General features: G+C 43.9%; 1 protein-coding gene across 2 annotated transcripts in view; it reads right to left on the bottom strand.

The window, feature by feature from the left end:
* PEPD (peptidase D) overlaps nt 1-18,859 on the bottom strand; it is a 124,048-nt gene that overhangs the window by 77,433 nt on the left and 27,756 nt on the right. The gene's annotated exons all lie outside the window — the stretch shown is intronic.

The following is an 18,859-nucleotide window of genomic DNA, read 5'->3' as shown; positions in this document are numbered from 1 at the left end:
GACCATAAACTTTAATTTAATAACCCACTGGTTCGGAGAAGTCCTGCTGCTTATTCTTACAGCAAACAAGGTAGCCCAGGCCATGTCCTCTAAGTGTAACCAGTTGTGGAACCAGCTGCAATCTTCCATCCTTGCTAGGCCAAGAGTTTAGCTTCTTCCACCAAGTATAGCAACATACACATAATGGGAGTTTCAGAAGAAAAAGAGAAAGGATCAGAAGAACATTTGAAAAAATAATGACCTAAAACTATGCCAATTTAATGAAAAATATTAATCTACAAATAAAGCTAAATGAACTCTAAGTAAGATAAAATGAAAGAGATCCACACCTAGACACATCATAATCAAACTGTTGAAAGACAAAGAATCTTGAAAGTAGCAAGAGAAAAGCAATTTGTCACATACAAAGAATCCTCAATAAGATTGAAAGCTGCTTTCTTATCAAAAACTACAGAGGCCAGAAGGCAGTGGGATGACATATTCAAAGTGCTGAAAGAAAAACACTGTCAACCAAGATTCTATATTCAGCAAAGCTGTGCTTTAAAAATGAAACAAATTAGAGACTTCCGCCAAGATGGAGGCGTAAGTGGAAGCACTGAGTCTTCTCGCACAACCAAGTTTAAAAACAACAAAGTTTTAGCAACAAAAATGCAGCCAAACCACTGAAAATTGAACTATATGGAAGTCTGACAACAACAAACCCTTCAGCCAAACCAGTAAGAGGGGCAGAGCCAGCAGCAGAGCGGGGTCGGGCAGGAAAGCTCCACCGAACCGACCCAGGCGCACGACCCAGGCACGCCTGCAGTCGTGGGTGGATCCTAGGTGTGGACTAGCGGGCGGACCCACTGAGGGTGCAAGGTGGCGGACCCACTGAGGGCTGACCACGGTCACACATTCGTGCGCAGATAAACCGGTGAAGGAGCGAGCGGTGAGATAGACCGTGTAGGCCCCAGTGGTGGGAAGTGGCAGAGAGGACCACCATTGTCCCTCTCTGACCCTGCCCCCACATACAGCATAACAAACCAGCGACCTGGGCGGCCCCACCCTGGTGAACACCTAAGGCTCCGTTCCTCATACATAACAGGCATGAACAGATCAAAACATGGCTCAAGAACAACTCAGAGCCCCAGAGCTAATAAATCTAAGTGACGAAGAAATAGCCAAACTTTCAGATGCACAGTTCAAAACACTGGTGATCAGGATGCTCACAGAACTGGTTGATTTTACTCACAAATTAGAGGAACATATGAAGGCTAAACTAATTGAAATGAAGGGAAATGCACAGGAAACCAATAGTAATGGAAAGGAAACTGGGATTCAAATCAAAGGAGTGGACCAGAAAGAGGGAAAAAATGACCAAACAGAAAAGAATGAAGAAAAAAGAATTTAAAAAAAAAGGAGGAGAGGCTTAGGAACCCTGAGGACATCTTTAAATGTTCTAACATCCGAATTATAGGGGTACCAGAAGAGGAAGAGGAACAGCCACGAGTGACAAACTTATTTGAACAAATAATAAAGGAGAATTTCCCCAATCTGGAAAAGGAAATAGACTTCCAGGAAATCCAGGAAGCTCAGAGAGTCCCAAAGAAGTTGGACCCAAGAAGAAACACACCAAGGCACATCATAATTACATCAGCCAAGATTAAAATAAAGGAGAGAATTCTATAAGCAGCAAGAGATAAGGGGACAGTCAGCTACAAAGGAGTTCCCATCAGACTGTCAGCAGATTTCTCAAAAGACACTTTAAAGGCAAGAAGGGGCTGGAAAGAAGTATTCCAAGTCATGAAATCCAAAGACCTACATCCAAGATTGATCTATCCAGCAAAGCTTTCATTTAGAATGGAAGGGCAGATAAAGTGCTTCTCAGATAAGACCAAATTCAAGGAGTTCATCATCACCAAGCCCTTATTATATGAAATGTTAAAGGGACTTACCTAAGAAAAAGAAGATAAAAAAGATGAACAGTGAAGGGACAGCAAACTCACAGTTATTAAGAACCACACCTAAAACAAAAGCAAACTAAGAGGACAGCTAGATCAGGAGCAGAACCATAGAAATGAAGATCACAGGGAGGGTTAGCAACAGGGGAGTGGGAGAAAGAGAAGGGGGGAGAAGGAACAGAAAATAAGTAGCATAGATGGTAGGTAGAAAATAGGGGGGAGGGCAAGAATAGTATGGGAAATATAGAATCTAAAGAACTTGAGACACGTGGTCATAAACTAAAGAGGGGAATGGTGGGGGAGGGGGTGTGCAGGGTGGAGGGGAATGAAGAAGGGAAATAGAACAACTGTAATGGCAGAATCAATAAATATATTTTTTAAAAAATGAAACAAATTAAAACAGTCTTAGATGAACAAAAATCAAGAGAATTCATTGCTGGGAAACATATCCTACTAAAGGAAGCCCTTTAAACTGCAATGAAAAGACATTAAAGAGTAATAATTCAAATCAACATGAAGAAACTAAGAACACTGGTAAAGGTAGTGACATGAGCAAGTATAAAGACAATGTAAGTGTATTTTTTGGTTGTGATACCTTTTTCTCCTAACTTAAAATACAACTACATAAAACAATAATTGTAAATCTGTGTTTATAAACACAAAATATACAAACAATGGATCTGTATGCAATAACAGCATAAAGGAGAAGGGAAATGAAGCTATATGGGAACCAAGTTTCTGTATACTTTTGATGTTAAGTTGAGTTAAAGCAAAGTAGATTTTTAACTTCTTGTCAAGATAGTGGTATAGGCAGACATGGCCTGCCTCCTTGTACAACCACATCAAAATTACAACTGAAATACAGAACAACCATCATTCAGAACTGTCAGAAGTCAAGATAAGAGGGGACAATTATCTTTTTTAAAATTTTTATTAAAAAAAAATAAAATCTTAAAAAATGTAAAATAAAAAGAGAAAGAAATCAAGCTGAATGGAAGCCTGAAAAGTATGGAATTAAAGAAACCACATCCATCCAGACTGGTAGGAGGGGTGCAGACATGGAACAGGCTGGTCCCTCACCTACATGTGGTAGATAAAAATTTGGAAGGGATATCTTGGGAGCAAAGAGTCTCAGGCCTCCTAGCCCAGGGTACCAGGGCTAGGAAGGTATGTCCCCACAACTCTGGCTGCAAGAACCAGTGGGGATGGAGTCAGTGGGAGAAACTTCTGGAGCCACAAGCAGTTTTTAAAGAACCCACACAGGGACTCACCTACTCAGACTGACTCCCTCTGAGCTCCAGCACTGGGGTAGCAGATTGAAAGGCACCAGTGGTCCATAGGGAGAAACTAAAGCATCTAGCATCAAGGTGAGCAGAGGCCATTGTCCCTTTTCTAAACCCTTCCCTGATAGAGTCAGTAGGCTGGTCCCATATCTGAGATTCTATCAACCTGGCTAACACTGTTTGGCCCACCCTGAAGATCCCCAGAGGCTCTGCCCCACCCAACTTACAGGCCCACCCAAGTGCTTTTCCATATGAGTCTGGTCTTAGCTTATGCTTCACAACTTCCTAAATCCTCTCAAAGAAGCAACAGCTGGCCTCAGTAAGCCGCAGGCCCGGCACTAGCAGCAACCAGCCTGTTCACAGCTTGGCTTCACTTGGGAATCTCTAAGCCAAGCACAGGTAGCATCCACCTCAGACTGCTTTACAGATCAGGCAGCGTGGCCCCAGGTAAAACACAGGTGGAAGCTGACCTTGGCCTGCACCATCCAAGAAACCCCAGGGCCAACACACTCAGTGGACAGCTACAGACCACTCTGGAGAGCCACCACCCCACCCCTGCACAGCTGATTATCCATGGAGGGTGGAGGTTTGTGGTCAGTGGTCACAGCCAGTCTTTGCAGCTGACTGACCTGGGTAAATCCCTCCCAATGACCTGCCAACAGCAATCAAGGCTCAACTATAAGAGAAAGGTGTACATAGCTCACACAAAGGGTGCACCTTGAGTGCCCAGCTTGGGTGACAGGGGAGGCTGTGCCACTGGACCCTATAGGACACCTACTACATCAGGCCACACTGCAAGCTATGAAGTCAAAGCAGCTCTACCTAATACATGGAAACAAAACACAGGGAGGCTGTAAAAATACGAAGACAAATAAACATGGCCCAAATGAAAGAACAGAACACAACTCCAAAGAAAGAGCTAAATGAAATGGACATAAGCACTCTATCACATTCAGAGTTCAAAACACTGGTTATGAGGATGCCCAAGGAACTTAATGAGGACCTCAGCAGCATAAAAATGATCCAGTCAGAAACAAAGGCTACAATATAAGTGAAACAAAGAACAATTTAAAGGGAAACAACAGTAGAGTGGATGAAGCCGAGAATCAGATCAAGGATTTGGAACATAATGTAGCAAAAACCAACCAATCAGGACAACAAGAAAAAAAGAATACAAAAAAAAATGGAGAATGAATGTAAGCAATCTCTGGAACAACTTCAAGAGGTCCAACATTTGCATCATAGGGGTGCCAGAAGGAGAAGAGAAAGAGGAAGAAATTGGAAATTCTTTTGAAAAAATAATGAAAGAAAACTTCTCTAATTTGGTGAAGGAAATAAACATGGTCCAGGAAGCACAGAGAGTCCCAGTGATGATGGATGCAGAGGTCCACTCCAAGATACATCATAATTAAAATACCAAAGTTTAAAGATAAAGAGAGAATCTTAAAAACTGCAAGAGAAAAGCAGTTAGTTACCTACAGGGGTGTTCCCATAAGACTGTCAGCTGATTTCTCAAAAGAAACTTTGTAGGCTAGATGGGACAGGCAAGAAATATTCAAAGTCATGAAAAGCAGGGAACTACAGCCAACATCGCTCTATCCAGCAAAGCTATTGTTTAGAATCGAATAGCAGGTATAGAGCTTCCTGGGCAAGAAAAAAACTAAAGGAGTTCATCATCACCAAACCATTATTATATGAAATGTTAAAGGGAATATGAAAAGTAGATCAAAACTATGAACAATAAAATGGCAAAAAATACATATCAACAATTGAATATAAAAAACCAACAAACAAGAAGAACAGAGACAGAATCATGGATATGGAGCATTTTGATGGTTGCCAGATGGAAAGTGGCTAAGGGGGAATAAATGAAGATGTGAAGGAATTAAGAAGTACAAATAGGAAGTTACAGAATAGCCATGCAGATGTAAAGTACAGTATAGGAAACGGAGAAGCCGAAGAACTTATGTGCATGAGCCATGGACTTGAATGATGGAGTTAGGGATGTCTGAGGGAATGGAGGTGCTGGGTGGAGAGGGGCAAAGGGAGAAAAATTGGGACAACTGTAATAGCATAATCAATAAAATTCAATTTTTAAAAAAGTTATACATATCTATTTGGAAAAGAAAGATATAAAAGAACAAGGAAAAAACTCAAGATAACTACCTAACTTTAGACTAATGTAAGTGTTCTGAGCAATTTTAAAGTAGGCTGGGCTAAGCTATGATGTTCAGTAGGTTAGGTGTATTACATGCATATTCAATTTACAATATTTCCAACTTAGCAATGGGTTGACTGGGACAGAACCCCCTTGTAAGTCAAGTTGCATTTTGCAAACGGAAACCAAAGGAGCTCAGCTAGCTCTCCTAGCATCAGCCAAAATAAGCCTAAGACCAAAAGTTTAGGAACTACAATAAAAGAACATTTTATTTTGATAAAAAGGTAAACTCATGAAGTATATGTAATAATTACAAACATATCGGTGCCTAACAACATAGCCCCAAAATATAGGATCAAAACTGGACAGAACTGAAGGGAAAAAGGACAATTTAACAACGGTTGGATTTAACAACAATAGACTTTAATACTTTGCAGTAATGAATAGAATGACTAGATGGAAGATCAACAAGGAAACAAAAGACTTAAACAACATTATAAACCAATTAGACCTAACAGTCTTTATCCAATAGCATAATCCTTTTTCCCTAGGGTACCTGGAACAGTCTCCAGAATAGGTCACATGTTAGGCCATAAAATAACTCCCAACAAAGTTAAAAGGTCTGGAATCATGCCAAGTGTGTCCTCCAACCACACTGCAGTGAAATTAGAAATCAGTAACAGAAGGAAATTTCACAAGTATGTGGGAATTAAATTATACACTTCCAAATATGGACCAACAAATAGGTCAGTGAAGAAATCACAAGGGAAACTAAAAATACTATGAAACAAATGGAAACAATAACACAACACACCAAAATGTATAGGATGTAACTAAAGCAGTGGTTGAAGGGAAATTTATAGCTGTAAATGGTTACATTAAAAAGGAAGAAAGTTACCAGAAACCAATGACCTGGCTAGACTTCTGGTAACTTAAGAAGCTAGAAAAGAGCAAACTAAACACAAAGGAAGATAAAAGAACAAAATAATAAAAATTAGAGCAGAAATATGTGAAATAGAGAATAGAAAAACAACAGAGAAAATAAAAAGATGGTTCTTTGTAAAGATCAACAAGGCCGAAAGTCTTAGCAAGGCTGTCCAAGAAAGAAAGAGAAGGCTCAAATTATGGAAATCAGGAATAAAAAAGGAGACACCACTACTGACTTAACAGAAACCAAAGGGCTATGAGGGAATACAACAAAGAGTTGCATGGCAATGAATTGAACAACTGAACTAAAAGGACAAATTCCTAAAGCCACAAACTACCAAGATTGATACAGAAGAAATTAAAAATCTAAACAGACCTATGAAAAATAAAGAGATTGAATTACTAATCAAAACACTTACAAAGAAAAGTCTAGGATCAACTGTCTTCACTAATGAATTCTACCAAACATTTAAAGAAGAATTAACACCAATTCTTCATAAACTCTTACCAAAACTAGAAGAGGAAGAAACACTTTCAACTCATTCTATGAGGTCAGTTGTACCCTAATACCAAAACCAGACGAAAACAGCACAAGAAAACCACAGATGAAAATCCCTTAAAAACAGACACAAAAATATCTTCAACAAAATCAGAGAAAACAGAATTCACCACCAACAAAATGGATGTACACTCCGATCAAGTGGAATTTATCTCAGGAACATAAGGTTATTTCAACACACAAAAATAATCAATGTAATCAATATTAATAGAATATGGGACAAAACCACATAGATGTAGAAAAAGCATCGTACAAAATCCAACACCTTTTCATGATTTAAAAAACTCAATAAACTGGAAAGAGAAGGGAACTTCCTCAACCCGATAAGGTGTAGCCATAAAAATCCCACACCTAACATCAGACTTGATGGTCCAAGACCAAAGTCCTTCCCCTGAGATGAGGAAAAGCACAGGATGGGCTCTCCCTCTGCTTCTCCTCCGCTTTTTACTGGGAATTCTAGCTGGGTTGACCAGGCAAGGAGAAGAAAGGGCACTGAGACAGTACAAAAAGAAGTTAAACTGTCTCTGTACATGAAACGATCTTGTAGACAGAAAACCTAAGCAATCTATACACACACCCAAACCCCACAAAAAACACATGCTAGTGCTAGTAAACAAGTTCAGTAAGTTTACAAGATATATGATCAACATATAAAAATCAGTTATATTTCCATATAGTAGCAATAAATAGTCTGGAAATGAAATTTAAAAAACAATTCCATTTACAATGGCATCAAAAAGAATAAAGTACCTAGGAATAACTTTTAACAAAAGAAGTTCAAGACTCAAACACTAAAAATTATAAAACATTGTTCAAAAATAACAAAGACAGCCCCGGCTGGTGTAGCTCAGTGGATTGAGCACGGGCCTGTGAAACAAAGGGTTGCCGGTTTGATTCCCAGTTGTGGCACATGCCTGGGTTGTGGGCTAGGTCCCCAGTGGGGGACACATGGGAGGCAACCACACATTGATGTTTCCCTCCCACTCTTTCTCCTTCCCTTCCCCTCTCTCTAAAAAATAAATAAATAAATAAAATATTTTTAAAAATTATAATAATAAAGACAGTTTAAATAAATAGAACAGAATCTCATTTGTGGGATTCTTTGTGGAATGGAGAAGTTTCTCCAATCCCGTTTGTGGATTGGAGAAATTAATTTTGTTATGATAATAATACTCTCCAAATTGATCTGCAGATTTAATGCAATTTCAACGAAAACCACAGCGGGCTTCTTTACAAATATTAAAAAGCTGATCCTAAAGTTTATATGGAAATTCAAGGGACCCAAAATAGCCAAAACAATCTTGAAAAAGAAAAAGAAAATTAGAGGATTGACACTCTCTGACTTAAAAACTTACCGTAAAGCTAGGTAATAAAGACAGTCTGCTACCGGCATAAAGATATATACATGCATGTACATATATAAAATTTAGAATCTAAACACAAACACATATATTGATAGGCCACTGATTTTTCTTACTGTGGTAAAATACACATACACATAAAATGCACCATTCAAGCCATTTCTAAATTTTATTTTTCAATTACAGTTTATGAGTAGTATTATTTCGTATTAGTTTCAGGGGTATAGCATTATGGTTAGACAGTCATCTACTTTACAAAGTGTTCTGCCCCATATTTCCAACACCCACCTGGAACCACAGGTCATCACTACAACATCACTGACTCCTCCCACTGACTACTGACTAGGCTGTACTTCCAGCCATTTTTAAGTGTGCAGCTCAGAGGCATTAAGTACGTTCACACTGTTGGGCAACCATCACCACTGTCCATCCCCAGCATTTTCTCAGCATCCCAGACTGAAACTCTGTCCCCATCAAACACTAATTCCCCAGCACTTGTTTGTCCCAGCTGCTGGTCACCATTATTGTATTTTATGTCTCTATGAACTTGGCTATTTCACGTCAGTGGAATTATGCAATATTTGTCCTTGGTCGATTGATTTTTGACAAGGGTGCCAAAAAAATGCAGTAGGGAAAAGATAATCTTTTCAACAAATGGTGCTGGAACAACTGGATATTCACACAGAACAGAATAAAATTGACCCCTACCTCACACTATATACAGAAATTAGCTCTCACTAGACCAAAGACCTGAATGTAAGAGCTAAAACCATACAGTTCTTAGAAGAAAGAGGCAATAGTTTCTTAGATAATGACATCTAAAGCACAAACAACTGAGGAAAAACACATAAATTAGATTTGGCAAAATTAAAAACTCTTGTGTATCACAGGACACTTCAAGAAAGTGACAGGGCAGCACACAGAACGCAAGAAATTTTTCAGAAATTTTATGGTGTAGTATCCAGAATATAAACAGAACTCTCACAATACAACAATAAAATTACAACAGAATTTCAAAATGGGCAAAGGAACTGAATAGACATTTCTCTAAAAGAGATAAACAAATGGCAAATAAACACAAGAAAAGATGTTCATCATCGGCTACCAAGGAAATACAAATAAAAACCATAATGATACTACTTCACGGCTTCTTACACGCTACAATAAAAAAGATAGATAATAACAAGTGTTGGTGAGGATGTGAAGAAACTGAAACTTTCAGACGTTACTGGAGGGAATGTAAGTTGGTACAGTCACTTTGGAAACTAGTTTGATAATTCCTCAAAAAGTTTAACACAGTTACCACAAGACTCAGAAATTCTACTCCTAGGTATATACACAAGGGAACTGAATATATATTCAATATATATTCAATGTACACAAAGACTGGTACATCAATGCCCATGGCAACATTATTCTTCACAATTAAAAGGTGGAAGCAAACAAGTGTCCATCAGCTGATAAACATTCAAACACAATGTGGTATGTATCTATCAACTGCAATATTTTGCAGCCATTAAAATGAGCAAAACTGTTTCATGCTTCAACACAGATGGATGAACTTTGAAAACATGCTAAATGAAAGAAGCCAGACATGAAAGGCCACATATTACATGATTCCATTTGTATCAAATGGGAGAATAGGCAAATCCATGGAGATAGAAAGTAGATTAGTGGTTGCTAGGGAATGGGGAATGACTTCCTAATGGGTATAGGGTTTCTTTTGGGATGATGAGAATATTCTAAAATTGATTGTGATGACAACTGCACAAATTTATAAACATATAGAAGCTGTATAATTGTGCATCTTAATGGGTCAACTGTAATGTATATAAATTATATTCCAATAAAGCTATTTTTAAAACTTATTGAATTATGTACATAAGAAATTTTATTGTGTGCAAATTTTATTTCAATAAAGTCCCACAAAGAAATAAACCCACAAAGCAAAGTTTGAGATTTGCTCATACCTCTGTGGTGATAGAACAAGCAGATAAATCAGGAAAGATGCAGAAGATATAAACAATTAGGACTAATCAACCTGACCTAATTGACCTACAGAGCACTACAGCTGACAACTACACAATACGTGCTCTCTTCAAGTACCCAAGAAACACTCATCTTAATGATTGTATGCTGGAAGTTTTAACAAACTTCAAACTGATGAAATACAGACAATGTTCACTGATTAAAGTAGAATTACCATATTTTGACATGTATAATGTGCACTTTTTTGCCCAAATCTTTGAGGGAAAAATAAGGGTGCACATTATACATGGGTAGTACTAATTCCATATCTATATAAATGTTTTAAATTATTTTATTTACACTTATGCATTAAGTGTAACTCTAGAAAGCAATAAGAATATCTGTATGCAAACTAATACCCTGAAATACAATAATCGGTTCTGTTTCTAAATAAAATAAATAAATAATTAAATTGAAAAGCCAAAATGAAAGATATTTTTCCTGAAAGTTTAGGCCAAAACTGTGAGTGCTCGTTATACACAGCAAAATATGATACTCGAACTCAGTAACAGAAAGAATATAAATCCCAAATTGTTTGGAAATACAGATTTCTAAATAGCCACTGTTCAGACAAAATAATGGAATTAGAAAATAAAAACATAAAATATGACCATTGAAATGCAGCTAAAACAAAGCTCAGAGGAAATGCATAGCTCCAAATGCATTTAGCAGAAAAGAACCCTGAGAACAAGATCTAAGCTCCATCAAAAGAATGTCCCTTCCTTCTTTCTCAAGAAGCTAAAGAACAAATGAACATAAAAAAATTAGAAAGAAATTAAAAACAGCAGAAATCAACGGAATAAAAAGCAAATTTATGAGAACTGCCAGAAAATCAAACTATATGGAAGTCCGACGACCAAGGAGTTAAAGAAGAAACATTCACCCGGACCGGAGGAGGGGTGGAGATGGACAGCTGGGTGGAGAGGACTTCCTACAAGGCAGTGGCTGGAGGACTGGGGTGGGCAAGGTAACAGCTCACGGACCAGGTGAGATGTTCAGCTGGAAGAGCAGACAGTCCCAAATTTGTGTGCAGATAAACTAGGAGGAACAACTAGGAAGCGAGACAGACCTTGAAACCCTGGGTTCCAGTGTGGGGAAATAAAACCTCAAAACCTCAGACTAAAAAAATCTGTGGGGGTTGCAGCGACAGGAGAAACTCCCAGCTTCACAGAAAAGTTCACTGGAGAGACCCATAGGGTCCTAAAGGAACACAAACCCACCCACCCAGGAATCAGCACCGGAAGGGCCCAATTATGTGTAGCAGAGGAGGTGACTGAGAACTGGCACAGAGTGGAGCAAGCGGCACAGTTACCTCTCAGACCCCTGCCCCACATGCAGTGCCACAACCAAATGTGGCAACGTGGGCTGCTCCACCCTGGCAAACACCTAAGCCTCCACCCCTCATATCATAACGAGTGCTCTGAGACAAAGAAATATGGCCCAAATGAAAGAACAGATCAAAGCTCCAGAAAAATACAACTAAGTGACGAAAAGATAGCCAACCTATCCGATGCAGAGTACAAAACACTGGTAATTAAGATGCTCACAAAAGTGGTTGAGTATGGTCGAAAAAGAGAGCAAAGAGTGACGGCCATGAAAAGTGAAATAAAAGAAAATGTATAGGGAACCAAAAGTGAAGGGAAAGAAACCAGGATTCAAATAAATGGTTTGGACCAGAAGAAAGAAATAAACATTCAGTCAGAACAGAATGAGGAAACAAGAATTCAAAAATACGAGGAGAGGCTTAGGAACCTCCAGGACAACTTTAAATGTTCCAAAATTCAAATCATAGGGGTACCAGAAGGGGAAGAGCAATAGCAAGAAATTGAAAATTTATTTGAACAAATAATGAAGGAGAACTTCCCCAATCTGGCAAAGGAAATAGACTTCCAGGAAGTTCAGGAAGCTCAGAGTCCCAAAGAAGTTGGACCCAAGGAAGCACATACCAAGGCACATCATAATTACATTAGCCAAGATTAAAGATAAGGAGAGAATCTTAAAAGCATCACGAGAAAAGGAGACAGTTACCTACAAAGGAGTGCCCATAAGACTATCAACTGATTTCTCAAAAGAAACCTTGCAGCCCTGGCTGGTGTAGCTCAGTGGATTGAGTGCGGGCCTGTGAACCAAAGGATCGTGGTTCAATTCCCAGTCGGGACACATGCCTGGGTTGCAGGCCAGTTCCCAGCAGGGGATGTACAAGAGGCAACCATACACTGATATTTCTCTCCCTCTCTCCTTCCCTTCCCCTCTAAAGATAAATAAATAAATAAAATATTTTTTAAAAGATTTTGGGAAAAAAAAAAAAAAGAAACCTTGCAGGCAAGAAGGGGCTGGAAAGAAGTATTCAAAGTCATGAAAGGCAAGGACCTACATCCAAGATTGCTCTGTCCAGCAAAGCTATCATTCAGAATGGAAGGGCAGATAAAGTGCTTCTCAGATAAGGTCAAGTTAAAGGAGTTCATCATCACCAATTCCTTATTATATGAAATGTTAAAGGGATTTATCTAAGGAAAAGAAGAAAACCAAAAACTATAAACAGTAAAGCAACAACGAATTGACAACTATCAACAATTGAACATAAAACAAAAACAAACTAAGCAAACAACTAGAATAGAAACATTAACAGAAATGGAAATCACATAGAGGATTATCAGTGGGGAGGGGAGTCAGGGAGAGAGGGGGAAAAGGCATGGGGAATAAGAAGCATAAATAGTAGGTACAAAATAGACAGGGGGAGGTTAAGAGTAGTATGGGAAATGTAGAAGCCAAACAACTTATATGTGCGACCCATGGACATGAACTAAGGGGGGTGGGAGGGGCGGTTAAAGGCAGAGGGAAATAAAGGGGAGAAATGGAACAACTATAATAGCATAATCAATAAATTATATTAAAAATAAATATCTCTATTTCTCATTAAAAAAAGCAAACATACAATAAGGATAAATCTATAAACCTAAAACCTGTTCTTGGACAGGATGAACATAACTGAAAAGGTGACACCAGCATATAAATAACAGGGTCAGACTGGGGCACATTCCTGACACTCTGTGTCAGGTGTACTCCGCAGCTCAAGCTATCAGTGAGACTGGTGGGGAAGTGCCACATGGCCCAGCACAGAGGACAGGACTCGGCAGAGAAAGCCGGGCAAGCTCTCACCCCTCTGCATCCTCAGCCCTGTGACATCCTGGGTCAGGATGTCACACACAGGGCATGCAGGCCTGTAACGGACCGGGGGCTCTCCATGACCTCATTACTGGGACTTGAAAACAACCCCTACTGCCACAGCTGTGAGCTGGTGCCCCCACCCGCGGCCGAGCCTGAGGAGAACGCTCAGCGACCGGGAGAAAGGAGAGAAGCGGTAGGGGCAGGCTGATGGCCAAAGCTTTGGGATTCCTAACCACATAAATAAGCCTACTTAATTCAAAGTCAACCAACGTGTTGCCGAATCAAAGCCCTCCTTGTGAAATATCAAAGAGACCGCAGACAGCCAACAAGGTTCGGCAGGAAGAATAGAGCAGCAGACGACATAAATCAAGACGACAACACAGACTCTGCCTCCCATTTTGCCAAATGTCACTTTGACATTAGGAAAAGCAACGGCTTATCTCCTCAACAGCCAAACACACCAGTAAAATCTCACTTCATGAAATGTATGTGTGTGTACACACACACCCCCACAAACCCCGGCAGCAAAGTGACCCAGCAACCGATAATGTGAACACAAACACAACAGACAAGATGAACTCATACACAGGCGGTACATACTCAAAAAAGGAGCATACAGACACACAGATGTGTATACAACAGATACACTCAGACACACAGATGCACAGAGATGTATACTCACAGTCACAGGCACACACATACATGCACGCAGACTCAGGCACACAATCACAAGAGACATGCAGACACACACACACAAGACAGGTATACACAGACTAACATGCAAAGATCCACACCCAAAGACATACACATACAGAAACACATACACTCACACGAATGCACACTCAGAGAGACACCTGCAGACACACACGGAAGAGTCCGAAAGATATCCCCCCGCAGTGACGACAGACTTTAACTCGGGGCTATAAAATTCTGCTATTCCTTGCTTTTGCTGCTGCGCTAGTTGGCATTTTCTATGATGAGCATGTAATTGTGTAAAAACAGCAGCAAACAAGTGCCTGAGAGTGAGGGGTGTCCTAGCAGCACAGGGTAACTCCCTGGTGGGCTGCACCCACATGCTGGGTGATGCGGGGTTAAGCAGCATGGGTGTAGCCACACCGCTGCCCTGGCCGCCTGCAGTTTGTAACCCAAAGAGCAGGCCCTGGGAGACCCCCGCTCCTCACCCCTCCTCGGGGCCGAGGCGGGTTCTTGTCCCTTCGGGGACATCCCCTCAGAGAGTCTGCAGGCCTTGCTGAGAAGCCCAATCCTATACTAACTTGATACACAGGTTAGCATTGATCAGAAAGCCGAGGTCCCCACGCCACAGACCAGCATTTTGCCATAACTGTCAAGTTTTAATAATGTCCCTCTCTTTCCTGGGTTTTAAAATTCACATCTTTGAATATTAATATTCCTGTGTTAACAATTCCCAAATTTAGCAATTTCATTTTTAACTGCTTACTTAAATAGAACTAATTTGTAACCAATAGTCTTCAACTCTGCAAGGCAATTTAAGTAAATGCCAAAAGATAAAAAATAGGTATATTCTGAATAAGCAGCTGATGCCAAATACCGACCACATTCCCGTGGGACAACAGTATGAAGCAGCTCTGTGTAACTCACTGCCCCCCACGGGGCCCCTGGGCACAAAGTCTGCCTGGTTTGGAGGGGGCTCCATGCCAGGGAGGCGCCCCCGTTAAGCTGCACAAACTCGATGGATGAGTGACCTCAGCTCAGGCCACCTAGGCCCCCACAGACCACATGGCCAGCATCTCTCTCTCAGGAAAATCTGCTCTGAAGTCCACCTCCCCAGGTGCTAACAAAGATTCCTCCTGACTGACTTTGCCCCCAGGCTGCAGCAAGCAACTGTTCCAGGTTGCTACTGGGGGAAGCCCAGGGGAGGAAGCCTCGGGCCCTCTGGGCTACAGAGCAGATCCAACCCTCACCTCTCCTAGCCCTGGAGCCCCGGACCTGCCGGCCATGCTCTCACCAGGCTCTGACCGTGAGCGCCTGACCCCATCCTCCAGCCAGAGCCCACAGAGAGGCTTGCTCTTTGCCCCTCTTCTGGGGACTGCCCCTGCTCCAATCCAGCCATGTGGGAACCATGGCCTGGACCAGAGCCCAAACTTGGCCTGAGGCCTGCACACCATCCCCACCGTCTCCCGTCACCCCTGGTTCCCCAGGGAGGACAAAGCCACACCCGTTGAGTCCAGGGAGCCCAGGCCATGGGGAGGTCCCAGTGGGTGTCTACCATGCCCACCCCATCTCTGGCTCTGTTCCCTCTGCCCTTGGCCCTCTACCAACCCCACCACTGCAAGACTGGGCACACCCCCTGCTGCAGGCAGCAGGCTGAGGTGGGAAGGCAGGGGAAAGTCCAGGGTCTCCCAGGACCAAACCCACAGCCCCACCGTGGCTGAGCCCAAGCGTGATGGAGCCAAGGCAGTCAACCCCGAGAAGCCACGCTTCAGAGGTCACAGGCCGCTCACCCAGCTGGACCAGGTCCCAGAGGGTCTGGCACGAGTGGACAGGTAAGGCTACTGTTCTACCCCGAGTCCCTCCTCTCCCCAGGCCATGGGATGAAAGCAGCCTGGGATGGCTCATCAGCACAAACTGAGGGGCCAAAGCTGAATTTCTGCTCAAGCAGGTCAATCAAGGATCCAGGATGGAAGGTGTTGGAGAGAAGTTCAAAAGGGCCCTGACCAGTGTGGCTCAGTTGGTTGGAGTGTCCTCTCACAAACCAATAGGTAGCATGTTCAATTCCCAGCCAGGGCACATGCCTAGAGTGTGAGTTCGGTCCCTGGTGGGGCATGTGTGAGAGGCAGCCAATTGATGTTTCTCACATCAATGATTGTCTCTCTCTCTCTCTCTTCCTCCCTTCCCTTCTCTCTAAATAAATCAATACGCATGTCCTCAGGTGAGGATAAAAAAAATTCCAAAAGGGCCCAAACCCCCAAATTACCAAAACTCCAGGAAAAACACACTTCATTAGGGCAGTGAGAAGTGACCTGTGATAAAAGCAGTTGAGCAGCAGAAAGTAGGACGACAGCAAGATTCATCTTGCTTAGGAGTCAGGCTATTATTATCCCCACCAAACAGCTGGAGCTGCTCGTGGCCATCGGGGGAACACGGCGCGGAGGCGCGGCGGCCCTCAAGGACAAGGGCCTCCCCCACCTGGCACGGAGGCGAGGCGCTGGCAGGCAGAGTGGGTGGAAGGCACTGGCAGGCAGCTGGGGCCGGGGTCTGTGCTCACGGTGTGCGGAGTGGGGGCCAAGCTGTACTGCCACAGTGGGGTGGGGGGCCAGAGGGAGGCATGGAGCACTAGCCTCCGGGGGACAGGAGGGGAGGGAGCACCACAGCAGACCAGGGGACCCCAAAGCGCAGAGATGCACAGGAGGGACCTCACATGCAGTACGTCAGCCAAGTCGGAAAACCGAGCCCCATACGTTGGTGTGGGAAAGAATTGGGCTCAGCAGCGAGGGGCTGGGGAACACCCCAAGTTGGACCCCTCTGGACCAGAGCCTGGGCTGGAGAGGGGCCAGCCCAGAGCCTGGAGAGAATGTGCAGTTAGGGCAGTTCCTGGTTCTCTAAATTGCCCCCCAAGTGCTGACCAAGTGGGTGGGCGGGCGTTTGACAAGCATAGAACCCTTGGGCCCTCAGCAGGGGCCACCGAGACTCAGGGAGCAAAGGAAACAGAGGTTGGGATCAGGGCAGGACGACTCCCAGGGGTGGAGGTGACGGTGATGACGTCCCTGGGGCCCCCAACCCCGCCTCTCTCCAGGAAACTTTAGGGAGCGGCTAGCAGCCCTCTGTTCTCAGGGGCTACATCCTGAGCTCCCCAAGAAGCAGGATGGCCACACCACCACCAGACCTGTTCCTGGGGTGCTGAGTAGGCATTCTCTGCAGCAGAAAACTCTGGAGGTGGCAGCCCACGGCCTCTAAGCCCCCCACAGTTCACCGGCACCAGGAGTCTTGTAATCCGCCATCCTTCTGGGTCCACCTGGCCCACTGCACAAACAGGGGGACTGAGGCTCGGAGGGGCAGTGGGCTGGAGGGGGGTTTGCTTGCGAGCACCTGTTTACCGAGCGCCAGCTCCACATCAGGCTCGGGAGGAGAAGGACCTCGTTTCACTCCCATGACAAGTCTGAGTGTGCTGCCCTTGGGGGCTCCAAGGTTCAAAGGGCGATTTCTACTAAGGTTGCAGAGCTGGCCAGCAAGGGTGCCATCAGGGCTCCCTCCTCGTAGCCCAGGGCCCTCCCCTCAAGGCAGAGAACAAAGCAGAGGCTGGAAGGGCCAGCCCATGGACCACAGGGCCATTGCATGGTGTTGGCAGAGGCACCTGGCAGTGCAGGGCAATCACAGGAGGTCTGGCCTGGGCCAGCTGGCAGAGGGTTATGCCCCCCCAACACACACACTCTCCAAGGGTCGAGGGAAAGACGGCAGGTCTATGGCCAGCATTTCAATGAGCTGGGCTAATTGCTGGCAGAGTGGGAGGCATGGCCGCTCTGGGAAAAATCCCAAGAGGATGCGGAGATTTGAGCAATGAAGAGAAGCAAACCTGACACCCGCTCCCCCTGCCCCATTGCTCTTATCACAGGGAGAGTGATCCATATTTATGAGCTCATAATCCTTCCTAATCACCCCTACATCACACATATACACAAACTCCTGTGGCTCAGGCTCATACATAATTATAAGGCACTTCCTCTGTTGCTGCCTCGGTCCACCAAAGGACAAAGGACGAGAGAGGATGCAATGGTGCAGAGTAAGTGCAGTGGGGGAGGGGCTGTGATCAAGGTAGAGGAGGCGGCTGGGAGCGGTCCAGCCCAGCAGCCTGGAGGAGCAGGTGCGTCCTCCACCTCACAGCCCAGCTCACTGCTGTAGCCTTGGGCTAGCATCACAGACCTCTGGGCCAACCTGCCCCAGCCCAGACACACACCCTCCAGCAGACAGAGCGTGAGGGTGGCCAGGAGGGTGAGGAGCTGCATTCTGTGTGCCTGAAACCTGCCCTCCTGCCTGGAGGGACCTAGCATAGGAAACAGGGCTTGGGGGGCTAGGCCTGGAGCTGGACTGAGGAGTGAGGGAAAGTAAGGGGGTCCTGGCCTGGGTCTAGGGCAGGGGAGGCACGGGGGAGGTTGCAAGCAGGGCTGGAAGAGTTGGGGGGCTGGGAGTGAGGAAAGGGGGTTGACTAGAACAAAGACCACAGAGCCCAGAGCAGGTCTGAGAACCACGGCGCAGGGGGGCCTGCCAGTGCATACACTGTGGCCGGGGCTCCCTGTGCACCCGGTGAGCCTGCACTTTGGTCACGGAGCCCCAGACAGAAGCGGCTCCTGTTCCTTCCAGTAAAAGTTCAAGTGAATTTTGGCAAATCATTTTTCTGAGGATTTCTTCAAAGCACCCAGTCTGACCCTCCTTGGGCACCCTCCTGTGTCTGTGGTTCC

The sequence above is a fragment of the Artibeus jamaicensis genome, unplaced genomic scaffold (assembly GCF_021234435.1).
Source record: "Artibeus jamaicensis isolate MK-2021 breed Jamaican fruit bat unplaced genomic scaffold, CSHL_Jam_final contig_589, whole genome shotgun sequence".
NCBI classification, from domain to species: domain Eukaryota; kingdom Metazoa; phylum Chordata; class Mammalia; order Chiroptera; family Phyllostomidae; genus Artibeus; species Artibeus jamaicensis.
The sequence above is the reverse complement of the archived record's forward strand: the minus strand, read 5'-3'. Positions and strand labels throughout refer to the sequence as shown.